Genomic DNA, 24,474 nt, shown 5'->3' on the forward strand with positions numbered 1-24,474 from the left:
CGTTGGCGGAGAAAGGCACTTAACGGGCATGCAGGGAGGAGGGGGGAGCGCCGGACTACTTGAGTCGGGCAACGGAGGTGGGACTACTCGAGGCGGGCGGCGGCGGGTCTGGGAGAGTGGGGCGGCGCGCACAACATGGCGGAGCGTGAGGAGGATGAGAGTGGCCGCCTTCTTTCGGAAGTCGTGACGGGGCCGTCGGTGGCAGTGGCCCTCGTCGACTCCGCCATCGGTGGAAGCGGCCGCTGAAGGAGGAGGGGAAGAAGCTTCCCGCTTGTGTGCTGTAACGGTTCGGGGCGCTGGGCCCGGGTAGGGGGGGACTCGAGGACGCCGTGGGTTGAAGGGACGGAAGGGAAGGATAAGTGGACCATCAGTCCGACCATCTCCCTCCTGCTCGGGTGTGTCCGCCGGGTTTGAGAAAGCGGGGAGAGTGAGGGGAGAGAGAAGAGAAGCGAGGGGAGAGCCTGATTGCGGGGGGGCGGCTCCGCTAACGGCATCCATCTTGTTTGTGTGAGTGAGGAGAGAGGCCGTGCGTGCCCTCTGGTGACGTCATACGCACAGCACTTTAAAAAAATGTGTTTAGAAATGAGATTTTTAAACTTTAAAATGTCTCTAACTTAAAAGATACACGGCCAATTTAAATAAAACATAAACAGTCGGCAGGACATTGGTGATTAAGGTGGCGGTAAAATTGTGGCGCTATGGTTTACCGTTTTGGCTGCAGGTCCACGTCTCAGAGAGATATACATATATGCATGAATTGTACAGGGGGGGGGGGGGGTTCGAGCTCATCTCACAGTCGCACGGGTCCCATTGTGACGTCACAGGCTGAAGACCTTCAAGAAATCGGTTAGAAATGAAATGTTTTAACTTTAAAACTCTCTAACTTAAAAACTAAGACCAATTTAAATAAAACTTGTTAGAAACAGTCGCCGCGAGGGTGGTGATTAAGGTGGCGCAAAAATTGTGGCGCTATGGTTTACCGTTTTGGCAAAATCACAGAAAAACATATATACGGATATATACATATACATACATATAAGATCTGAGTTTTAGTAATATAAGAAAATAACTGCAGATGCTGGTACGAATCGAAGGTATTTATTCACAAAATGCTGGAGTAACTCAGCAGGTCAGGCAGCATCTCGGGAGAGAAGGAATGGGTGACGTTTCGGGTCGAGACCCTTCTTCAGAGTTTTAGTAGTATACTAGCGAAGAGGGCCCGTTGGGCCCATTCCCACACCCCCCATTCTCTCCTCCCACAACCCCAATCTTACTCTCCCCTCACCCCCCCTTTCCCCACGACCTCCCCTTTTCCCAGTACCCCTATTTCCCCCACCACCAAGCCCCCTCCGGACGACCCCTGTTGTCCCCCTCCCCAGTCCCCATTCTCAGACCCCGCCACCATTCTCTCTCCCCCAGACACACTCTTACTATCCCCCACCCCCCCTTTCCCCAGCACACCCCTTTCCCCTACTCTCTCTTGCCCCCAGCACCAACAGGTCCGGGGGGGGGTGCGCATCAGTGAAAGGTCCGGGGGGAGCACATCAGTGAAAGGTCCGGGGGGGGGGGGCGATAGCGGGGAGAGGGTCTCCCGGGTGTGGAAGAGAGGAGAGAAGCAAGGGGAGAGAGGAGAGGGGAGCCCATACGCACCACGCTGAAAGCCTTCAATAAATCAGTAGGAGGGGGGTTGCGCGAGCTCTTGTCACATGGGCATTTTGACGTCACACGCTGAAGGCCATGGAAAAAACGGCTGGAATTTTTTTAAAAAACTAAACCCTCTGTAACTTAAAAAATACATGACCGAATCAAATAAAAATATCATTTTCCAGCAGCGTTCAGCGTCGTGATTAAGGCGGTGCAAAAATCGTGGCGCTATGGTTCACCGTTTTTGCCAAAATCAGCCGAAATAACAGAGAATTTTAAAAAAAACTTTTAAACCTCTGTAACTTAATAAATATATGACCGAATTAAATTAAAAAATCATTTTCGGCAAGCGTCCAGCGGTGTGATTAGGCGGTGCAAAAATTGTGGCGCTACGGTTCACCGTTTTGCCGAAATCAGCCGAAATCACTGTTACAAACATATATACTCTTCTGAGTTTTAGTATATTAAGATAGATAGATATATCGATAGATAGATAGGCCAAACATTGGTAGGTGAGACTAGTGTAGCCGAAACATACTGGACGACAAGGGCAAGTTGGGCCGAAGACCCTGCTTCCATGCTGTGTGACTATCACTTCAACTCTCAGAATTCGTAAAGGACGGTTTGGTTTTTGACTATTCTGTCATCTAGCAACCACCATCACTCTTCTTTTCACAAAACCTTCCCATGCAATACCCACCCACAGCCTTTCCATGCAATACTGACCCATTTACCTCCTGTATTATACCATCAAGGGACCCAAACAATCCTTCCAGGTATAGAAGCTAATTGCTCATACTTCTTCCATTTCTGTGCTCATGAGGTCGTCTCTTAAAGTGGAGAAACCAAAAACAGATTGCAGATAGGCCGGTGGATCACCCAGTTCAGTCTGCAAGAGTGATGCTGAGCTTTTATTTGCCCAGAACTTTAATTCTCCTTCCCACTCTTACCTTAGACTTTGTTGGAACAGTACATGCTTGAGAAAAAGCATCTGTTCTTCAACTGAACAGTTTCTGAAAACTGATCCTTTCAGTTTGCATCAGGGCAGTTATGAAAGGTCATTGATCTGCAACTTTAACTGGGTATCTCAGATTTCCAGTAACTGGAGTGGTACATCTCTGTTTCAGCAATTTTTTGTTGCTCTTCCCTTTATTCACATCTCCTCCAGACAGATCTGCAATTAACTCATTTTCACTACGCTCTCAGCTATTTGCATTAATTTCTCCGTCTAGACACTATTGTGGACATTGTCTTACTTCTCTCGACCCTTTCCCATCTCTGCAATATAAAACAAGCCCATTTACTAGTTTTGCTTCGTTCTAATGAAGTCATCAACCGGAAATAACGATTTCCGTCCATAAACGATAACTGAATATTTCCAGTTTGTTATGATTTTTACAGTTTCTCTATCTCATTAATTTAATTTGTAAACATTTATTGACTGTCACTAGTCTGAAGGGTCTCAATCAAAATGTCATCCAGCATCTCCAGAGATGCTGCCTGTCCTGCAAAAATACACCAGTATTTTGTGTCTATCTTCGGTTTAAACCAACATCTGCTGTTACTTCCTACACTAAAAATATCTGTGTATTTTGAGGATTTATGACCTTCAGCTGAGACACCAGCACCTGAGCATTGAAATGTTATATTGCTTCCACTTGTTTTGCCCAAATTCAGCAACGATTACAAATACAAAAAGATTGTGGGAAGATTTAGTTTTATAAAGTCATTCTGAAACTGTGGCAGAATTCAGAAATATACATTTTGATTTCATCCCAATCCGATATTAATCTCAGCATTTTTTTTTTTTTAAATCACGGACTTGTTTTTCTCTGTGAAAGGCTTCCAATGAATAAAGTCCATCACCGTTAAATGGCTTTTTTTCAAATTAAAGACATTTTGCCATGCACATTAAGCTAAAAAAATACTGCAACCAAAGTTTTGGGTGTAATTTGCAGCAGTTCCTAAATAGCAACTACCAAACGCATTTGTACCATTCAATGGATTTTTTTTTCCTATGGCCTTCAATCATAACAAATTAATTACAGCATAAACAAGGAAAACTATAAAGCAAATGTAATGAGAATAAAATCAAGACAATGATACAAAAAATTATACACCAAGTTTTTAAAATTAGAGATTAAATATATACACTGTAAAGATATAAAGCGAGTCAACTATGCATAAAGGTTTTGTGATAATTTGGCGATTTCATTGAAGGTATCACAAAATGCTGGAGTAAATCATCAGGTCAGGCAACATCTAGGAGAAAAGGAATGGGTGACGTTTCGGGTCGAGACCCTTCCTCAGTCTGAGGAAGGGTCTCGTCCCGAAACGTCACCCATTCCTTCTCTCCTAGATGCTGCCTGACCTACTGAGTTACTCCAGCATTTTGTGATACCTTCGATTTGTACCAGCGTCTGCAGTTATTTTCCTACACAACTTGGCAATTTCATTTATCAATAAAACAAATAATTATTTACACAAACTGAATGTTCAACAAAAGAAAATGACAAGATTTCATAAATTATCTAATGCTGTTTACTTTCAAGTTTGCAGAAAATGTTGTACCCAAATTATTTTGTTTAATTAGCAACTTCTTCAAATGCTAATTCAGACACATGTAGCCAAAGTTACAAAATCTTACATAAAATCCTATTTTGTAAATAATATAAAACCAGAAATCTCTTCAATTCCAGGTATCCAGAAGTTTATAGATTATATTTCAAGTAATATTCGAGAATTTATGGATGATGCTACAGGTAAATGAAAAATAGAAAAACAATTGGAAAACATGAAAGTAATAAGAGTTCCTCATTTGAATAAATATTGCTTTAGTTATAAAACTCCATGAAATAAAATGCAGAATTAGTCTATTTTATGTCAGAGTCCATGTTAATTCCATATATAAACACCTACTGAAAGGCCTTAGAAAAGTTGCATTACCATTTTCACCTTTCAGGAACATCTTGCTTTAATTAAATACAAATAGACCAGTTGCCAAACTTATCTGACCAGGCCACGTCTATTGAAATATCCTGTATTCATACTATTTTCACCTTATTCTTAAAACAGGGCACATTGCCTTCCTAAAGTGACAACATGATAGTAGAAATAAACATTGCTTTGTGACAAAAGTTGCAAAACCAAAAATTCAAAGGAGATTCTTATATGGCAGAATGCCAAGAAGCATACACGGTAGCGCAGCGGTAGAGTTGCTGCTTTACAGCGAATGCAGCGCCGGAGACACAGGTTCGATCCTGACTACGGGTGCTGCACTGTAAGGAGTTTGTACGTTCTCCCCGTGACCTGCGTGGGTTTTCTCCGAGATCTTCGGTTTCCTCCCACACTCCAAAGACGTACAGGTATGTAGGTTAATTGGCTGGGTAAATGTAAAAATTGTCCCTAGTGGGTGTAGGATAGTGTTAATGTACGGGGATCACTGGGCGGCACGGACTTGGAGGGCCGAAAAGGCCTGTTTCCGGCTGTAGATATATGATATGATATGATATGATATGTTTCTTATTATTAATGCTGTGTGAGTGCGAGGGTGTTTTCATACTTAGCTCATGTTCAAATGCATCAAAGTATAAAATGTACCTTTTTGCTGAGAGGGAAATATATCTACTCAATGGACCCAACTAATATTGTCAATTGTAAACTAGAATTTCAAATATTATCCTTTGCAGCTTTTCCTGAAATCAAAATCTCATCCTCAATCCCCAAAACAATCAACTTTGTAAAAAATACATTCCATTTTATTCTAATACAAACAGCATGAGGCATCTTTGCAAATGACAATGATACTTCAGTCGGGGGTGAAATGTGGATTTTATACGCAAAAGAATATAATCTGACAGATTCAAAAACATAAGAATCATATTCGCTTTCCAATATGACAATTTAAACATAGTACGGTATGCACAACTTATTACACAATCCATCATAAATACAAATACTCATTGTATTTTATACAAGTATCTAGCTAATTCAAATATGTCAAAGCAAAACATTCAACAAGAAAGAAACAACCTTAACATGCAACATTTTACTTCAAGCTTCTGAACATTTAGAAATAGCCAAATTACATATTCAATAACTACACCTGCCGTAAAACTGTCCAACTTTGGAATGGACATTTAAAGATCACATTAAAACAAAAGACCGTTAAAGTCAGTATTAATTGATGCTAACGGATTTTTGTTAGCTTCCCTTTTAAATAGCCATAACCATCAGTTATGACTGATAGTCACCAAACTGAAACATTAATTTCACATCCTATGAGAGCAAAGCAAAACAGTAATACATTAATGCTGCCAATTCCAGGAGTGGATTTCTTTCACTCACAATAGCAGAATGCAAGAGGGCTCATTTACATATGATATTAAATATAATTTAACCTCAGTACATTTATAATGAGGTGAAAAATCATACAGAATGTAAATGTTTAAAAACAACTATCCAAGCAATTAAGACAAATCTGAAATAATTCTCATAATTGGCATTTCAAAGAAAATGATAATAGGTCTTTCTGAAGAAGTGATGGTGATTGTTTTCATCCACCAGTTTTGGGAGTTTGTGAACTGCAGCTGAAGAATGACTGCAAATCATTTAAAACAATATCTACTGAAAATACAGTAAACAATGACTAACTGATGTAGTGACAGATAAGGAAAAAACTGAAATATATCTACCCACATACATTAAAGTGTGTAAAATTGATACCATTATCTTGAGATTGACAGAAATCTTTACTTCAAGTTGCCCTGGTGATTTTGGGATGGGGGTGCAAATACTTCAATCAAAATGACAATTACAATCACAAAAGAAACTGCAATAACACTTTTGTATATTCTATTATAATTAGAGAGGAGTAAATATAAACAGATGGAAAAGATCAGTCCCAACTTGGTGATCAATATTAATCAACATTCAAATGTCCCTTTTCCATACACAATAAACTAGTGTTATTTATTTTCATTAAGACAATTTAAAAGCAAACTTTCTGATTTCTATACAATTTTCATCATACGATGGGAAACAAATTATGTCAAAGGCCACAACTTCAACTAAAAGTTGTTCTGCAACAATCAGAATACTAAGCTTCCTGAATGTTTAAACCAAAGTATTCAATGTTTAAGATGTCCATAATCCAGCTAAACCAGACACGTATTTGAGGAAAGAACTCTCCAATTCAGTCCTAAGATTTGCACATTTATAAACTGGAGATATTCTCCAGCATTAACCAAAATATTATTTCCAGTGCTTTTAACCACCAAATGTTATTAAATTACAAAGTAATCGTTCTAACCAAAAACTGTGTACCTAAATAAATTGTTCAAAGCGACAATTAAAAATAAAAGATCCTAAAAAGATGTGAAGAGTTTGAAAATTTAACTTGTCTAAATTTCAACAGCAATTGTAAAGATGATTTTTTTTTACTAAACTTGTTCACTTTCAATACTAAAATCAAATTAATGTGATGCAGAAAGTAATTTTGTTCTAATGAAAATCTGAATAGATAATTTCAATTGATTGATACTGAGATTATTTAATTCTAACTTTAACATGCACATCTACCTAGATAATTTTGCATTAAATATTTTAGTATTACATGGTGTGTTCGTTTATGCTTTTAGCCTCAAGTCTGCTTAAAAGTAATCCTTCAATTGTGATTGTAATATTTCAGTAATGCTAGCTAAATTTATTTTAAATACTCAAGTGGGAAGGGAGGGGGTGGGAGGGAAGGGGGTGAGTGGAGGGGGGGGGGGGGAAAGCTGCACCAATGCAGGAGAGGTTTGGGCCCAACAGGTTTACTTGGTCTAGTTATGTATAAAAGGCAAGATATGGCATATTTCTACAAACATGGGTCTGTAATGCATTGAATGTCACTTGCAGGTATTTCAGCAAGCTCATTTAGATCTTACGGTTTCAGTGATTCAGCAAGTCTAAAGTTTAATTTGAGAATTGCTAGATGGAGCTTTTTTCATTGGAAAATTATTGAATCGATTCTCAAAAACTCATTCCAGCAACTTCAAAAGTAACTTTGATTTAAAGAGGTAAATCAGAGTATGAAACAATTCAAAGCTAACACAACGACAAAAGTATGTACAATTCTTCGTAAACGGTCCTCTGCTTGCCACGGCTAGACAATCACTCTTGGACAGCTTCTCATACCTACCAACATTGTCATTGGCCATCAACATTGGCCATTGTCTCCCAAACTTCCACAGATCTCATCGCTACCTGCAATCTCTTCTCCTTAGCCCCAACCAGATATTTCTCCTACCCCGTAATGCCAGTTTTATCTCTATCCAAAATCCAAACAGGACTGTCCTGGTCACCCGTTGTTTTTGCCTCCCTTTGCTCCACTGAACCCATCTTCTCATACGTTGACAATCTAACCTCAAGCCTTCCACCCCCCCCCCCCCCCCCCTCACCAAGCTGGGACACTTCACACACTCTCATCATTTCAATTTCCAATTACTTGTCCTCATCGCTTGATCTTTAGCATTGTTGTCCAATCCCTTTACAATTCCGTTTGAGCTGAGACCTAACAAGTTCCCCTCAACCAGCCAACACTCTCCTCACACTCTACAACTTCTCTTTTGATTCCTCGCAAACCAAAAGGTGCAGCCATTTGCTATGTCTCTCTTTTTATTGGCTATGCTGAACACTCTTTGTTCCAAACATTGCACGGTACCACCCCTAAACTCTTTCTCTGCTATATCCACAACTGCATTGGGGCTACATCCTGTACCCTTGCAGAACTTATCAAATTTATGAACTTCACCACCAACGTTTACCCTACCCTCAAATTTACCTGGACCATCTCAGCCACCTTTCTCCTCTTTATTGATCTCTCTGCCTCCACCTCAGGGGACAGACATTTTTTACCAACCAGACTTCCATTGCCACCCTGTCGCTGGCAAGGATGCCATCCTTTTCTTGCAGTTTCTCCATTACTGCTGAGTCTGCTCTCATGATGAGGCTTTCCACTTGAGGACAAATCTGATGTTCTCTTTCTGCAATAAACATTCCTTTCCTCCCCAAAGTTGTGGCAGGGGTCCTCACCTGCGTATCCTCTCTTTCCCGCAGTTTTGCTGTCTACCTCTTTCCCCTCAACAGCATGGGGATGGAGTTGCCCTACTCTTTACAATTTTTTCGACCAGCCTCCACATCCAAAGCATAATTTGCTAACATATCTGTCACCTTCAGTGTAATCCCACCACATCTTCCCTTCCCCACCACTCTCTCTACCTTCAAACAAAACCACTACCTCTGCGACGCCATGGTTCATCATTCCCTCCACACCCATCCCCCCCACTCCCCAAGCACATTTCCCGATTACACAGGAAGTACAACACCTGCCCACACCTCCTCCCTCACCTCTATTCATGGTGAGAGGTTTACGTACACCCCCTTCAACTATGCCTATTGCATTCCGTGCTCTCAATGTGGCTTCTCTACATCAGTTAGATCAATTATAGTATTCGCCAAACACTTGCTTTCAGTCCACCAGGGCCAGCACCAGCTCCCAGTTGCTGGCCACTTCAATTCCCCTTCCCATATGAACCTGTCCATCTTCTCAACCGTCTTCTCCACTGCCAGAAGTCACATGTAAACAGGAAGAATAGCACCTAACCCAATGGCATAAAGACAAAATGTTCCTCCTAACCCCACCCTTGCCTCATCCTAAAGATTCTGCTCCTCACCCCCACAGCTTTCCACTCACCCAGTTCCTTTCCCATCCGCTCCTCACCCACCCCTCCCTATTCTGGCCGCCCTATTTTTCTCTTCCATCTACCATCCTCTACTTCTAGTTCTACATTTCACTCTTCATTTTTCTCTCATTTTCACCCTTTTGTCTTCTCCACCTCCACCCATCTCTCCCTCAACTGACTCTTCTGCCAATCAACCACTCCACTTGTATTCAACCAGCACTTTCCTGCTCTTGCCCCATCCCTTTCCCTCACCTGTTTCTACCAGCCATCTCCCCTCTGCTCAGAGGGGAGTCGATCCAAAATGTCACCTGTGCATTCCCTTCCACAGATGCTGCCTGACCTTCTATACTCCACCAGCTATCTATTTTTTACTCAAGATTCATGCATCCGCAGTCTTTCGTGACACCATAAAGATTCTCAGAATGAGAGTCAGAGGACATTTATTATCTCCACATACCATACTTAATTTGAAACTTGGTGAAATACAATCTGTTAACATACACATTTTAATTAAAAGAATTTTATCCAGACCCATAATTGTTTCATACATTAACTATATTTTTCAATTCAAATATTCCTGTCAGACACAAAGTTCTTAGATAATACTTAACCAAAATAAGTTGAACCTTAGTATTCTAAATTAAGGAAATATTTATTCTCCAAAAAAAAGATATCTTCCTCTGCCACCCAACTTAAACAAGCTGAATTTAAAAAGAGAACTCAAACACAATGTGACAAAATAAGGGGTTCTAAAAAGGCTAAATATTTAAACATTGCTAATTGGAAATTGCTAAATCTGTTACAATGGAACACCTATTCATAAATAATTAATAGATTGTATGCAAACAGCTCAAATACTTGTTTATTTTAAGTAGATTGTATGACTAATCTTCAATGAAGTTATAAATGCTTGCCGCAGCTAAAAAAAAGCAAAATAAAGAATGAAAGAGCTAAAAATACAAGTATAAGTCTGTTTGTCTTTTATATAACTAACAATATCACTAACAATATTAAAAATTCAGAAGCCTAAACTATGAGATCCCAGCTCCTTCTTATGGAGACACGTGCTGTACCATGCACTCTACTTAGTGTTATGGTGGAAAAAGCACTGCAAGAATAGCAATTTGGAGTAAGATGCTTTTCAAATAAAGTAATTCCCCAATTTAGACATTTACAACATTTTTGCTACGACAGTGACTCAAGTACAGATTTTCATCAATCCGTTTTTTCCTATGATAAATGGCACACTATTTTGCATCGCAAACCATTGTTTTCTCACAGCAATCACAATACTTTGATTGTCTTCGATTTTTTTTGAGCACCTTTCAAAATTCCCCAGTACATTCATTCTTTAGAACTACTAAAAATTTCCCAGTACAAGTTCATTCTTTAGAATTACTAAGAAAGCATAGCAATCTATAACCATTAATACCAGTAGAAAGTAGTATTAGTATTATCTTCCATAAGTAAACATGGTTTTCTCTATGCTGATTATGGATTAAGCCCACATCATGTTTCCCAGTGTCCTGTAGTTCTGCTTTTGCTTCCACCACCCAGGATACAAGTGGCACCGTAACATGGAGACGCATTGCGTGCTCATCCGGAGGAGAATCTACGATCATCCAAACCTTCACCTTTCACCCCACCAGTCTCTGCATCCGATACATAATTCTCTTGACATTTCCACCACCTTCAACATGATCCCATCATCAGTTACATCTTCTCATCCCCTCCCTCTCTGTAGAGACTACTCCCTCTGCAATTCCTTGGTTCACTCATGCCATCCCACATAACCCACTCCCTCCCCAGGCACTTTCTCTGGCATGTGCAGGAAATGTAACACTTGTCCCGACATCTAATTTCCATCCAAAGATCTGAACTTCATATATTGCATTAGGTGCTTATTTACATTGATGGAACCAAGTGAAAACTGAGTGACTATTTTGCCGAACACTGCCAAAGCCTGCTGGTGCATCCGGTCACTCACGATGTTAACTGCCCTTTCCAAAGTCATTCTGTCCTCTGTCTTCCACACTGCCAGAGTGAGAGGGCCACACACAAACTAGAAGGACAGCGTCCTACATTTTGTTTGGGTAGCCTATAACCCGACCTGTATGAACATTGAATTTTCCAATTTGAACTAGTACCTCCTTGACCATGCTCTCTTTCACCTGCTCTTTCTCCCCAGCCTGTTCGCATACATTTCTCCCTACATCCTGCCCTTTCCCTTCCTCTGTACACTCATCTCCCATCCGAGCCCTACATTAGCTCTTCATACCTCTTTTCCCTCTACTCTCCCTTCTCGTTCCACCCATATCTCTCTCTATGGCTTTACATTTCACTCCTCATCGTATTTCCTTATGTAACACCATTTACTTCCTTTCGCCTCTAGCCTTACTCCATCATCGATGACCACTCGAGAAGTATGATTGTCCTCCTGGTGGGTCCTTTCTTTGGGTGTTGAGATGGCAGAAGCAGATCCTGGAACCACAGATTTAATTGCAGGGATAAGCAGGTGTTACATCCCTCCAAGGTGGACACCTGTGTGCGACGCCTTTTAACGTGCAGAGACTGGTACATGACTAAACAAAAGATTCTTGTCAGAGGTAGAGCTAGGACTCCACAACAGTTGGAAGTTTCTCCCTGCTGCAGCCTTCCTTCACCTCACACCGTTATGTGTGCTCCACTTGCTGGCCAGCCACCATCCTCTACCAGTTTCATTGTTGAGGTCTTCTTTTTGGGCTGCACCTTATCAGGAACCGCCCCCTCAACCAGCCCACAATGACCCTGCCAGGACCTTAACTCCAGAATGTTTAGCTTTCAGGATCTAAGGCACACACAAGCTTCTCCACAACAAGGTGGTGACCCTCGGAGAAGAAATCCACCCATCTGCCAACCAAACCCCCCCCCCCCCCCTCACCCGAATCTACTTGTCAGGTTTTGCCTCACCACCAACTCTCTTTTTCCGCTTTCTCCTCCCTACTCCATCAGTCTGAAGAAGGGTCCCGACCAAAAACATCATCTGTCTATCCCTTCCACAGATGCTGTCTGACACACAGAGTTCCTCCTATATATATATAAACATAGCACAAAAAGTAAGGAAATTTGTGTTTGGTAGATTATTTCTTTGTTGTAACAATGCTTCTTGGCAATAAATCTTATACCGTTGGAAAGCCTGTTTATTTCCCTTTTAAATGGTGCCACATTTGTAAGGAACATGCATTTGTGGGATGAGCAGCAGAGCTGAGTATATGGGTTGCGCCCATGAAAAATTTGCCAAATCTTCTCTGCCAATGCCAAACAGCTTATTCTGCTGTTGATATTGACTCTTGTTTTGAGCTTCTGGTACCCCCAGGTGCTGACAAGAATGGGATGCCATCCCACAACAGTGTGTGACCAGGCTGGTGACCAGCATGAGGAGGAGGTGCCAGGCTGTTATGGCTGTGTATGGTTCTTCCACACGCTACTGTGGCTCCTGTTTATTAAATGAATAAATTGTTAAATTGCCAATATGTCTCGTTTCTTCAGACTTCAATCATCCAATCCACCAAACAACACCGAACAAGAGTCAATGGCAGAATAAGCTGTTTGGCATTGGCAGAGATTTGGCAAATTTTTCATGGGCGCAACCCATATACTCAGCTCTGCTGCTCATCCCACAAATGCATGTTCCTTACAAATGTGGCACCATTTAAAAGGGAAATAAACAGGCTTTCCAACGGTATAAGATTTATTGCCAAGAAGCATTGTTACAACAAAGAAATAATCTACCAAACACAAATTTCCTTACTTTTTGTGCTATGTTTATATATACCAGCATCTGCATTGCTTGCGTCACCATAAAAGACTGGGAGATAGCACTGCTCTCCCAAGATTATTTTACTTTGTTTCCTTCCCCTTTCATTGAACAAAGAATGACCTGGACCACAAAACCTTGCTCTACATCAACAACATCCTAAAGCATTCATTGATGACATGGCTGACGTTTCTTCCTTTGGACCAGGGTATTATTACTTTTGAGGATATTTACCCACAGCATTCAATGAGGCATGTCATTTAGAGTCAAATAGCAATGACAAACTCACCGTTTCATGAAATAGCCAAATATCAAGGAAGCCATAGAATGTATTAATGCCTCTTGGGATTATGTAACTTGTAAAACAATGAATGATGTAGAAAGTTTGAGCCAGAAAAATCTGGTGAAGAGAATCTGTAAAAAAAAAGTCCAACGTCTGGTATACAAATGACGCTGGGCTTGACAAAGCAGCTCAGTATGAATAATAAGAGTTCAGGGTATCCTATGCTGAATAGTTTACAGACGAGGATCTGTAAACAGTATCAAAAGTATCACAAGCAACAAAAAGTCACCAAAATAGTACAATCATATAAAGGTGTACCTCCACATCAAAAAGGTGATAGTCATCTTCAAAGACAACTATCCCACTGTGTTAGAATGGCAATATGATACAAAATGCTACACTACGCAATAAGGAACTTCCAATTAAAACTGTCCAGATTTCTAATGATATTTTCTTTAAGCCTCATTCATCGACCACCCAGTAAAAGTCACAAGGAACCTCAGCATAAACATTACAAACTACATCAAGCCGGGACCACCAGAATCAACCAATAACCGGTATTACTACTCTTTCTCTCCCCACCTCTAACATCACCACATGGAAAGCCACTGTGAGGTTATTCCTCGAAAGGGTACGATCAACATTTTTATCCAAAGTTTCATAAAATTGACCTTAATTAAATATCAGATAATTAATTCTTGAGCTCAGGAATACCGACTAAATGTTTAGTTTTACTAAATGTGAAAAGCCCTTTTATTTTTGAAATTCTATTTGAGGAAAACACGTGCTAGGAATGCCTCGATCGTAAATCAAGGAATTACTGTATACAACTATTCTGTTGACATTGTTTATCTTCTTATTTTCCCCAGTCTATCTTAAATTAATTGAGAAACACAAAATGCTGGAAAACCCCAGCTCAGTCTGCATTGATGAAAAGAGAAATAGTTCAATGTTGTAGGTCAAAGGTCCTTTGACCTACAACATTGAAAACTGAGAAAGCAAGTTTGTCTAGGAATCCATTCGACTAAAATTTATGAAGTTGTTTCATTGGCGATTTTGAGCAGTTAAATGAAACATAATACATTATATCATTAATCTACTTTTTAAGGAATGATTTGGTCAATTGGTTAATTGCAATGAATGAATAAGCAAAACAAAAAAGCCACATTGAATAGTATTTCAGATTATCCATAATTCATTATTAGATTTCAAGTTAAACTTTGGGTTGCATTTTAAAACGCCGATCATAACGCACCCATACATTAGAAATGTTGTATGCAAGAATATATCATGGTTATTTTCCAAAAAGTAAATAGTTCCATAGTATTTTGTCTAAATAAATTCTTCAGTTTCTACACCCTTGGGAAAGAAGATCAATGCATAACTGGTTTTGTTACTGATGCTAGTTTTGTGAACTGTGTAGATCAGTTTCATATATAATCCTGACATCAAATAAAAGTGATCTCAGAAAATAATTTACCCATATGTTAGTTACTGCTTTTAGCTTTGAGACTTGTTCTAATGCTAGTTTGCCAAACCAAAACTTCTACAGCTATAACTGTAGAGAGATCAACAAATGTACAGTAGCTACATGAATGATAAGCATTACGCCCAATTCATTTTTTCTGGGAGCTTCGCCTGCATAGCGATTCTATACAATTATGCACCATTTCTCAGCTTCTAACTAGCTGAAATTTTGTTTTAATACTACTATTCAAAGTTGAGATAAAAATGCAGAGGAATTAGCATAATACTAAAGGAGGGATTTCATTGGATCCTCAAACTTATTAAACGTGTGATTAGTCTCAAGGAGTCGTCCCCACCCCCCCCCCCCCCCCGAAAATAATTGAAAGTACATCAATGACAAGACTGTGTTCTAAACTTGCGGTCTTGACCCCGATTTCTTCCTGTTTCATACTTTATCATTACGTACAACTATATGCATTCACTTACAAATTTTATTTTTTTAAACCATAGTAAAGCATAATTTCCACATGAATATTTGAGATCATGGAAGAAATTTGCTTTTGCTGTTTCTTAGGTGTTGTAGGCAGTGTTACAAATAGCTAGAACTAGCAAAATGTTAGAATTGAGCCACAACTATTTTTCTTAAAAACTAAGTTTTCTTAAAAAACAATTTGCTCAGTTGCTAAGTTGGAAAATAATCCAAATGCCCTTTCCACATCTAATGTTTTTTAAAATAAATTTTAAATTAATACAATTTCTCAGCTGACCAAAAATATTCTAACCAGCTCTTAGTACCACTTGTCTGTCAGCAATGACGTGTGAAATGAGTGCAGTAGTATCAACATCAGTAACAGGGAAAATAACACATAAAAGGTTAAAAATCCAAAATAAGGCCAAATATAGCTGAAAAGCAGAAAAAAAAGGAATGACAATCAGCGGAAAATGTACATTAGCATAAGTGATATAATTCACAATATACATCCTTGGTTTATTGTGTTAAATGTGCAGGATAAATTAAAAGCTGTTCATAAGATTAAAAATTAGTTTTGCCACTTTAGATACTTTTCATTTTCACCATAGTGGTTGCATTATATTTGGCTTTAGTGAACAATGACAGAAAAGGGAAGAAAGAAATATGAACAAGCCATTGCTGATAGTTATAATTATGAATGGAGGTACTGCACTTGCATTCAGAGGTGGATTTGAAAAAATGATTGTCAAATTATAACCAAACACAATGCAAAGCCTGGAAAATGGAAGAAAATGCTCCAACAACAACCTGCTTCCTATTTATCAAATTAAAATACATTTTCCATGTTATTCATGCTTGCAGGTTTTGTCACAAGAATATTTTCACCTTTTCAAAAATATGCAACCATAAACTTCAAAGCAATAGCTTTCAAGTCATACAGTAGTTGAGATTTGAAAAGGCATGAAAGGTTTCCCCTGGACCACCACTTGCAAAAGTTGAAACATTAAATTACTCACTCCCATCATTAAATTACATAATTAAGATCTGGTCGATCTGAATTAATCAAAATATTACTTCTGCTGGTAATCTCAATTTATATCACCGTCAGGTGCATTTTAAAAAGAATGTAATAGCATAACTTAATCCAGTTGACCTTACCTTTTCTCAGTCATTTCAAGGTCAGATGTAATGGCAGACTATCACTTCAGCTGTCAGACATGTTGCATGGCAAATGAAGTCACATTACAGGTGAATGATAATTGCCACTATATTAAAATTTTAAAGCAGCATGACTACAATTTCAAGAATGAACCAGGAAATATCTAGTTACAATACACTTCATTCATTTTGTGACTTGCCACTACCACCAAAAGTCAAATCGGATCTTTAATTTTCACATTATATTGAATGAAATCCTTTGTGATGAATAAAGCAACTATCTCCCAATTTCACCTATGTTTCTATCTAGTCCAAATTATCTGAATAGGAATCTGAGCTCATTGGCAGCTACTTAACATTCAGAGACTCAATTCTGAAACCTCAGATCCTATTCTCACCTCTGGCAAATTCAGAGTATAAAATCTAGTACATAGAAGTAATTGAAAAACTAATTCAAAACACAGTAAAGATTACCTCTGCAGCCAATGTATTCACTTAATAGCTGTGAATACATTTTCTCTGCATTTAACTATTATGCACAATTTTAGGAATACTCTGATATTAACTCCAACAATGAATCCTGTTCAAATCACAAGAGTGCAAGTTCATCTGCACTCCTTAAGGGAAATTTTAAAAACCCATTGGTTTCTAATTCTCAAATTTAGAAACTACTTTTAAAAGCGGTCTAAAAAGAAATTCATGAAAATGTATTGACATGTAAAACTAGATTTGAAAGTGGTCTGAAAAGTACAATCCTTTCAGTGGTCAAAGGGTTAAAAATCTATTTTTCATGCCCTTTTCTGAAAATAACAAGACAAATTCTCAGTTTCAGTTCAATTTATCTCTTCTGTCATTCCCTCATGGATATATCAATGTTCTTCATTTACCAATGATATGCAAAACCTCTGCAGTTTGTTAGACGATCACAAAGTTAAAGAAATGTACAATAGAACAGTAAAAGTCTAGGCTTGATTTAGGCCTAACTAGAAAATCATGGTAATACAGGGAAAGGATTTTCCATGGTCCTAGTGCTTTGAGTGTAATCTATCTATCTATATTACTAGATCTCAGATCTTGTATATATATATTTAATATATTTGTATGTATTTCTGAGATTGTGATGGAACTACAGCCAAAACGGTTAAGGATAGCGCCACAATTTTAGCACCACCTTCATCACCATTATCCTGGTGACTGTTAATGAAACGTTTTATTTAAATTGGTCTTATATTTTTAAAGTTAGAGAGATTTTAAAGTTTAAAAATTACCTTTCTAACCGATTTCTTAAAGGTCTTCAGCGTGTGACATCACAATGGGACCCGTACAACTTTAAGAGATGAGTTTGCGCCCCCTCCACACCGGTCTTTAGCGTGTGACATATGGGCCCGAGCCGGCGGATCACCAACGGGTCCGTGCCTCCGCAGTTGTTGAGATGGGATAGGGTGTGTGAGTGGGGAGATCAATTGCCATTTTAAAAAAAACATTTAAAAAAAACACATGCTTCACAGATTAGACTTTTAAAAAAGTCTTGTTTTCAGGGAGGGAGAGAGCACGTATCCCACTCTGGGGTAATTATATATTTGAAAAAATGAGGGTAAGAACAAATGTGAAAATTGGATGTGTGACTGTTATAGGGGTCAATTTATGGAATAGTTGCAACAATGAATTAAAAGAGTGTAGTAATATGTGTAAATTCAAGAAAATGTTCAAAAATATTGTATTTGAAAGATACAAAATATGTGATCAGCACTGAGAAATAATTGACATGATAGAAATGATGGTTCTTGACTATATTTGTGTTTCTTTCTATGTTCTGTTTATCTGCTTCTGACTTATGATGTTGGGGTTTTTTTTAAATTATATTTTGTTAAGTATTAAGGGTAGGCACAATAAGCTTTGGCTTCTGAGTACACCTTTTTCTTTTGGTTAGAAAATATCAAGTGTGATTATATTGTTTTTATTTTTGATACAATGATTTTGAACTATTTAACTTTCACAACTGTATGGTCAATCTGATGTATTGTACTGACCGGAAAATAAATAAATAAATATATATGTTTTTAAAGCTGTTAAAAAAGTTAACAAACACGAAGAAGACATTTCCATTTTTTAAAAAAAGTTCAAAAGACACGTGCGCAGCTCGGAGACGTTTCAATTTCAAGAAAATGGTGGGGGAGGAAGAGGAGGGCGGGGGGGTTGGAGAGGGTGAGTGAGGAGGGGGGGATGAAGTGGGTGAGCGGGTGGGGATGCAGTGGGTGATGGGGTGGGGGGAGGAGGAGGGGGATGGAGTGGGTGAGGGGGGGTGGGGGAGGAGGTGTCGGAGTGGGTGAGAGGGGATGGGGGTGGGGGGAGGAGGGAGGGATGGAGTGGGTGAAAGGGGATGGGAGTGGGGGGGGGAGAGGGAGGGATGGAGTGGGTGAGGGGGGGGTGGAGTGGGTGAGGGGGGGGTGGAGTGGGTGAGGGGGGTGGAGTGGGTGAGGGGGGGTGGAGTGGGTGAGGGGGGGTGGAGTGGGTGAGGGGGGGTGGAGTGGGTGAGGGGGGGTGGAGTGGGTCAGTGGGGGGGAGTGGGTGAGGGAGGGTGGGATGGAGTGGGTGAGTGCGGGAGAGTGGGCGAGTGGTGTGGGAGGGGTTGGAGTGGGTGAGGGAAGGGGGATGGAGTGGATGAGTGGGGAAGATGGAGTGGTTGAGGGGCGATGAAGTGGGTGGGGGTGGAATGGGTGAGATGGAGTGGGGAGGGGGTGTGGAGTGGGTAAGTGGGGATGGGATGACGAGAGTATCAGGGGAGGGGGGTGGAGTGGGTGAGGGGGGAGGAGGAGGGAGGGAGGGAGGTGGGGGAGGGAGGGAGGTGGGGGAGGGATGGAGTGGGTAAACTCCGACGCGTGCTCAGTTGGGGAGGGTTGCCATGCTGTCTTCAGCTCTGGCGTGTGTGCAGTAGGGAGAGGGTTGCCATGTTGTGTTTAGCTCCAACCACATGCCCGATTGGTCCAGGTCCCACGTTGGGTGAGCGCCGGCTCTCCCCGCTCTGATTGGTCGCCGGCGCCTACAAATTTGCTCCTGCCGCTCACCCCCACTTGGAGTCCATTGATTGGCTACAAACTCCCGCTCAAAGCCCCATTGGCCCGCGTCCCCACGTCGGGTCGAATGATTGGCTCCGACCTCCCGCTCAATCCCCGATACCCATCCCTGTCCTCCCTCGCCTGCCCATGGCCCTGGGAGACACTCCCCGCCTGGCCGCCCATTTTTGGAAAAAACCTCGGATCCATCTCGGCCTCTTTATTTCACATAGGATCTTTATTTTGTTGAGATTCTTTAAAAAAAAAATATTTTAAAGATAAATACGATTTCCCCAGGTCACAATGGAAACCCTACGAGGAATGGGCCCAACGGGTCCGCATGGAAACATAGAAAATAGGTGTAGGAGGAGGCCATTCGGCCCTTCGAGCCAGCACCACCATTCATTGTGATCATGGCTGATCGTCCACAATCAATAACCCGTGCCTGCCTTCTCCCCATATTCCATGATTCCACTAGCCCTTAGAGCTCTATCTAACTCTCTCTTAAATCCATCCAATGATTTGGCTTCCACTGCCCTCTGTGGCAGAAAATGCCACAAATTCACAACTCTGGGTGAAAAAGTTTTTTCTCGTCTCAGTTTTAAATGGCCCCCCCTTTATTCTAAGACTGTGGCCCCTGGTTCTGGACTCGCCCAACATTGGGAACATTTTTCCTGCATCCAGCTTGTCCAGTCCTTTTATAATTTTATATGTTTCTAGAAGATCCCCTCTCATCCTTCTAAACTCCAGTGAATACAAGCCTAGTCTTTTCAATCTTGCCTTATATGACAGTCCCGCCATCCCAGGGATCAATCTCGTGAACCTACGCTGCACTGCCTCAATTACAAGGATGTCCTTCTTCAAATTAGGAGACCAAAACTGTACACAGTTGGTCTAGTTTGTTATAAAAGCAACAAAACACCAGTTTAAAAAAATTAACTGTGAGCCACTGCAATGAAGTAGCAGTAAATATAAATATTTCTGAAACAAAAGTATACACAAGATTATCATCTAGGGAACTGTAACATTCTCTTTAGAATTAAAACATGTTTGACCATTACTCTACACCGCTAACAATATTTTAATATCCATTAGAACGCAAGTCAGGGTACACATTTTAAACTCAACTTCATTTCATCTATTATGTGTTTTGCTGCAATAGGTCAACTTCAATCTATTAATTATTGCAACCAATATTTCTTTCATCCATGAACATTAAAATGCAATAGTTGGAAATCGTAGTTCAAAAATTATAATCTGATGCAGATTGATAATCCAAGGCATCATCCCAATATAAACTCGAAAAAAACCTAATTGGTATTAATAGCTACAAATTTTGTTTTAATTTTAAATAATACTAAAATGTACATTTAGGGCTTTTGAAATTGTTAAAGTCAGTTTTAAAGTCACTCAAACAATATTCTCTCCACTTATTCTTAACTACCACACCCCCCCCCCCCCCCCACCCCACCCCCCGCCCCACCACCACCACCTAAACAGCTCGTTATGGTCAATACAACGACACCAATTTTTTTTTTAAACAGAAAAGCAGATTTGAAGCATCCTTCCATGGGAAGAATATAGTGTAGTGATAGGGGAGGCAGGGAAGTGGGGACACCAATTGCTTTAAGCTACCTGAACATTAAAAGATCATGTGAGATAGTCTGAAATAAATTGTAATTTCTATTTCAGAAACATTCTATTTCAGAACAGCTTTATGTTCCTGGACTAATTTGCAACAAATTAGATATTTATATGACAAGTGAATAATATGAAAACTTGGTTCGGCATCACTTTTCAAACAACATGTTTAGTATAAATTGCATTCAAATCTGTGTTGTTAATAACACTGCATATCCAAGACATTTTCATCATTTCTATGCAACTTATTTACATGATCATTTTGGTAAACTACATCCAATGACATTATTCAAACTATTGATTGCAATCATAATAACTTTTACACTTGAATGAATTAAAGTGCATAAATAACATTATTCATGCAAAATATAAGAAAAAATGATTTAAATGAACATTAAAACGTATACACATTTTTCTAAAGAAGCCATATATTTTCAAGCTTGAAAACATGCTTGTGAAATTTTGTGACATGCCTGGTGCAAACATAGCAAAAGTTGAACATTAAAAGATGTATGGACATTTTTACTATCAATTACTACATTTTTCATTTTATTAGACTATCAAAATGTGGCAAAATATTAAGGTACTGCAACCTACATCATTAAAGCTAAATTTATAATTTTAATACGAGTAGGGGACAAGCCTTCCATATCACTCCTGTTATTATGAAAGTTCTTTCTCAGAATTTTAATTCCTTTAAACATATTCTAATCCTTCTCCAACATCAGCTCTTTTTTTTTTTTAAACTTTCAAAACATTTCTTTTTTTACATGCACTCATCATTTGCACCAAGGCATTGAGGTGAAAAGGTTTGATGAAATTGCATTAAAATACTGGTAACATCTAAATATTGTTATTGCCAAAAACAAATCAAAATTATTTGTGCTAAAAATGTTCCTTAAATGTACTGCTTTGTTTTCTATTAACAACGTGGAAACATTTTGATTTTTTTTCCAGATAATCTGCATGTTGCATCTTCAACCAAAGTCGGGAACTGGGGGAGGGGTGGGTCTGCAGGAAGGGTGGGGGGGAGATAATAAACTCGAAAATAATTATAGCAACTTGCATTCAACAAATATCGGGGGGTATAATATTTAATGTTTAAATATCTAGAAAATTTAGTCATCCACGAGGTTGGAATCCCCGCCGATTTTATTTATTTAATTTAGGTAAACGTTAACATATTTCTACTGTACACATATATTTTTCAGAATATGGAATTAAATTGCCAGATGAAAAAAATCAAGAACAATCCCCAAATGTCCCATTCACGATACAAAATAATACATAGCAATTTCAATAGATTTAACATATATAAAGCTATATTTGCACAGCATTGATATGACTGCGCCATCAGCTTTCAATATCACTTCATTATATCACAAGTTACATTATTTTCTCCCGAATTTAATTTTCTTAAACGCACCCTAAATAAATCTCCGATATCAGCCGATAACGGTTTTGAAAAAATATCTAAGATTTCATGCAATCACTTGCGCCCACGCCATTGAGGGGGAAAAGTTTAATCAAACACCATTATTATCTCAATCACAATATTCCAAAAAGTTCGAAATTCGATTTAAAAGGGGAAATTTCTAACTGCCTACTTAAGAAAATCCGACAAGATATTTGAAAGAAATTTAGTTTGCAAGGGAAAGGGAAAAAAACTGCCATTTGCTCACCGAGATGGTTGTGAAATGGGATGGATGGGGTGGCAACAGATTTCTGAAATTGGCCTGCGGCATTGACATTTACAGTAATATTGAAAATAAGTGTAGGTCAATTCAGTAGGCACCTCGAATCGCGAACGCCGCCCTCGGTCAGGGAAAGAGTCACGATGTTACATGTTGTTTCAATTCTCGGAATGAATCACTTTTCAAATGTTGGTAAATGTAAAAAGATGCAAACTGGAACAAGTGGCCGAGAGTAGTCCGACTTGTGACCGTGTCTGTTGACCAGTCCGGGGACTTTTACTGCAGTTACTGTAGCCGGGACAGCAGCAAATTAGTGTCAAAATTAATTAGACTTCAGATACAGTTTGCACGAATGGAGATAGAGATGCGCATATCAGCCTTGAACTTGCGCTTAATTATAAAACGGAGGTAAGCCCCTTCGTCTTGTCCGCCGAACAAGACGAAGGGGCTACCGAGCGAAACCGCAACTGGGGGAGGGGGCTCGACCACATCGAGGGCGAGTGGATGTCAAAGAAAGTCACTGACACTCAGTTAAACCCCTTCATCCACCTTCGCGCTGCTCTCCCCCTACATTTTGTCTTCTCCACCCCCCCAAACATATAAAAGAAAAATTATCGACTCACATATCCTAGTATTGCCGCAAGACAATGTCACTTAATACCATTCAAAAGTTCAGGTTTACTTCACCACATTTTTTTGTTGGAGGGGGCAAGCAGTTTTAGGAGACAAATACTGAAGTAAAACACGAAAACGCAGGAGGGAGGGGGGAGCCTCCTCCCGCGCAAAAATAAAATTATACTAAACCTTTTTTTAAACCAGCGGTATAAATTGGGAGGGGTTATAAAAGAGAAATATCCAAACCTGTTTCTTCCGCACTGTTCTGCTCCTTTCCTTCAACTTTGCAGCTGGTTCGGGCGAATTATTTGGGGAGCGAGTTCCTGGTCAACGGACGAGTTATTTGAACAGGATTTCCAGCTCAACCGGTTTACCTGTCTCGGACCATAAATGTTTGTCGTGACTTAAAAGTCCGAACCTACTACTCCTTCCTCTATTCCTCTCCCGCGGTTTTCCCCCCTTTTCGTTTTGTCTCCCCCCGCCCTCCTACGTGCCATTTTCACTTTCATCCTGTCTCCTTCTCCGCCGTGCGCTGTTCTACTGTGGGTCTTTTTTTTTGCTGTAAGTCGAAAATGGCGCCGAAAGCCGAGATTCGACTCAAATTCGTTAGTCGCGGGAGGAGGAGGGAAGGATATGCGCGCGGCATGCCGGGTAAGCAGCAACTTCGCGTTGACAGTTTGAAATTGGGCTCCAACGGTAGCGGCGCGAGAAGCTGCTGGGCTAACGGTTAGGCAGGGGGCTCCTCGGACAAACCGAGCTGCGCCACCTCAGCACCACACCGGTTCCCAACCTCCCGTCCTTCACCGCACCCTGCCACAACCCGCGCTTCAGTTAGGAACACTACACGGTGCCTCACCAAAATGTCATTGGCTTCGACTGACACCGACGGGCATTGGGACTTAACACGCCGAATTTGCGTACCTGGCC

At 40.1% G+C, this 24,474-nt stretch overlaps 1 long non-coding RNA gene across 6 annotated transcripts in view; it reads right to left on the minus strand.

The window, feature by feature from the left end:
- Nucleotides 1-24,474, minus strand: part of LOC144598552 (uncharacterized) — a 52,183-nt gene that overhangs the window by 22,176 nt on the left and 5,533 nt on the right. For 4 of the 6 annotated variants that reach the window (XR_013547877.1, XR_013547878.1, XR_013547876.1 and 1 more), the window contains exon 4: nt 23,794-23,925. The exons of 1 other annotated variant lie outside the window; for it this stretch is intronic. This is a non-coding gene — a long non-coding RNA (uncharacterized LOC144598552). The remainder of the gene's footprint in view (nt 1-23,793; nt 23,926-24,474) is intronic. One more of the 6 variants, XR_013547879.1, reaches the window with a different exon arrangement.

Source organism: Rhinoraja longicauda, chromosome 12 (assembly GCF_053455715.1).
Source record: "Rhinoraja longicauda isolate Sanriku21f chromosome 12, sRhiLon1.1, whole genome shotgun sequence".
NCBI lineage: Eukaryota > Metazoa > Chordata > Chondrichthyes > Rajiformes > Arhynchobatidae > Rhinoraja > Rhinoraja longicauda.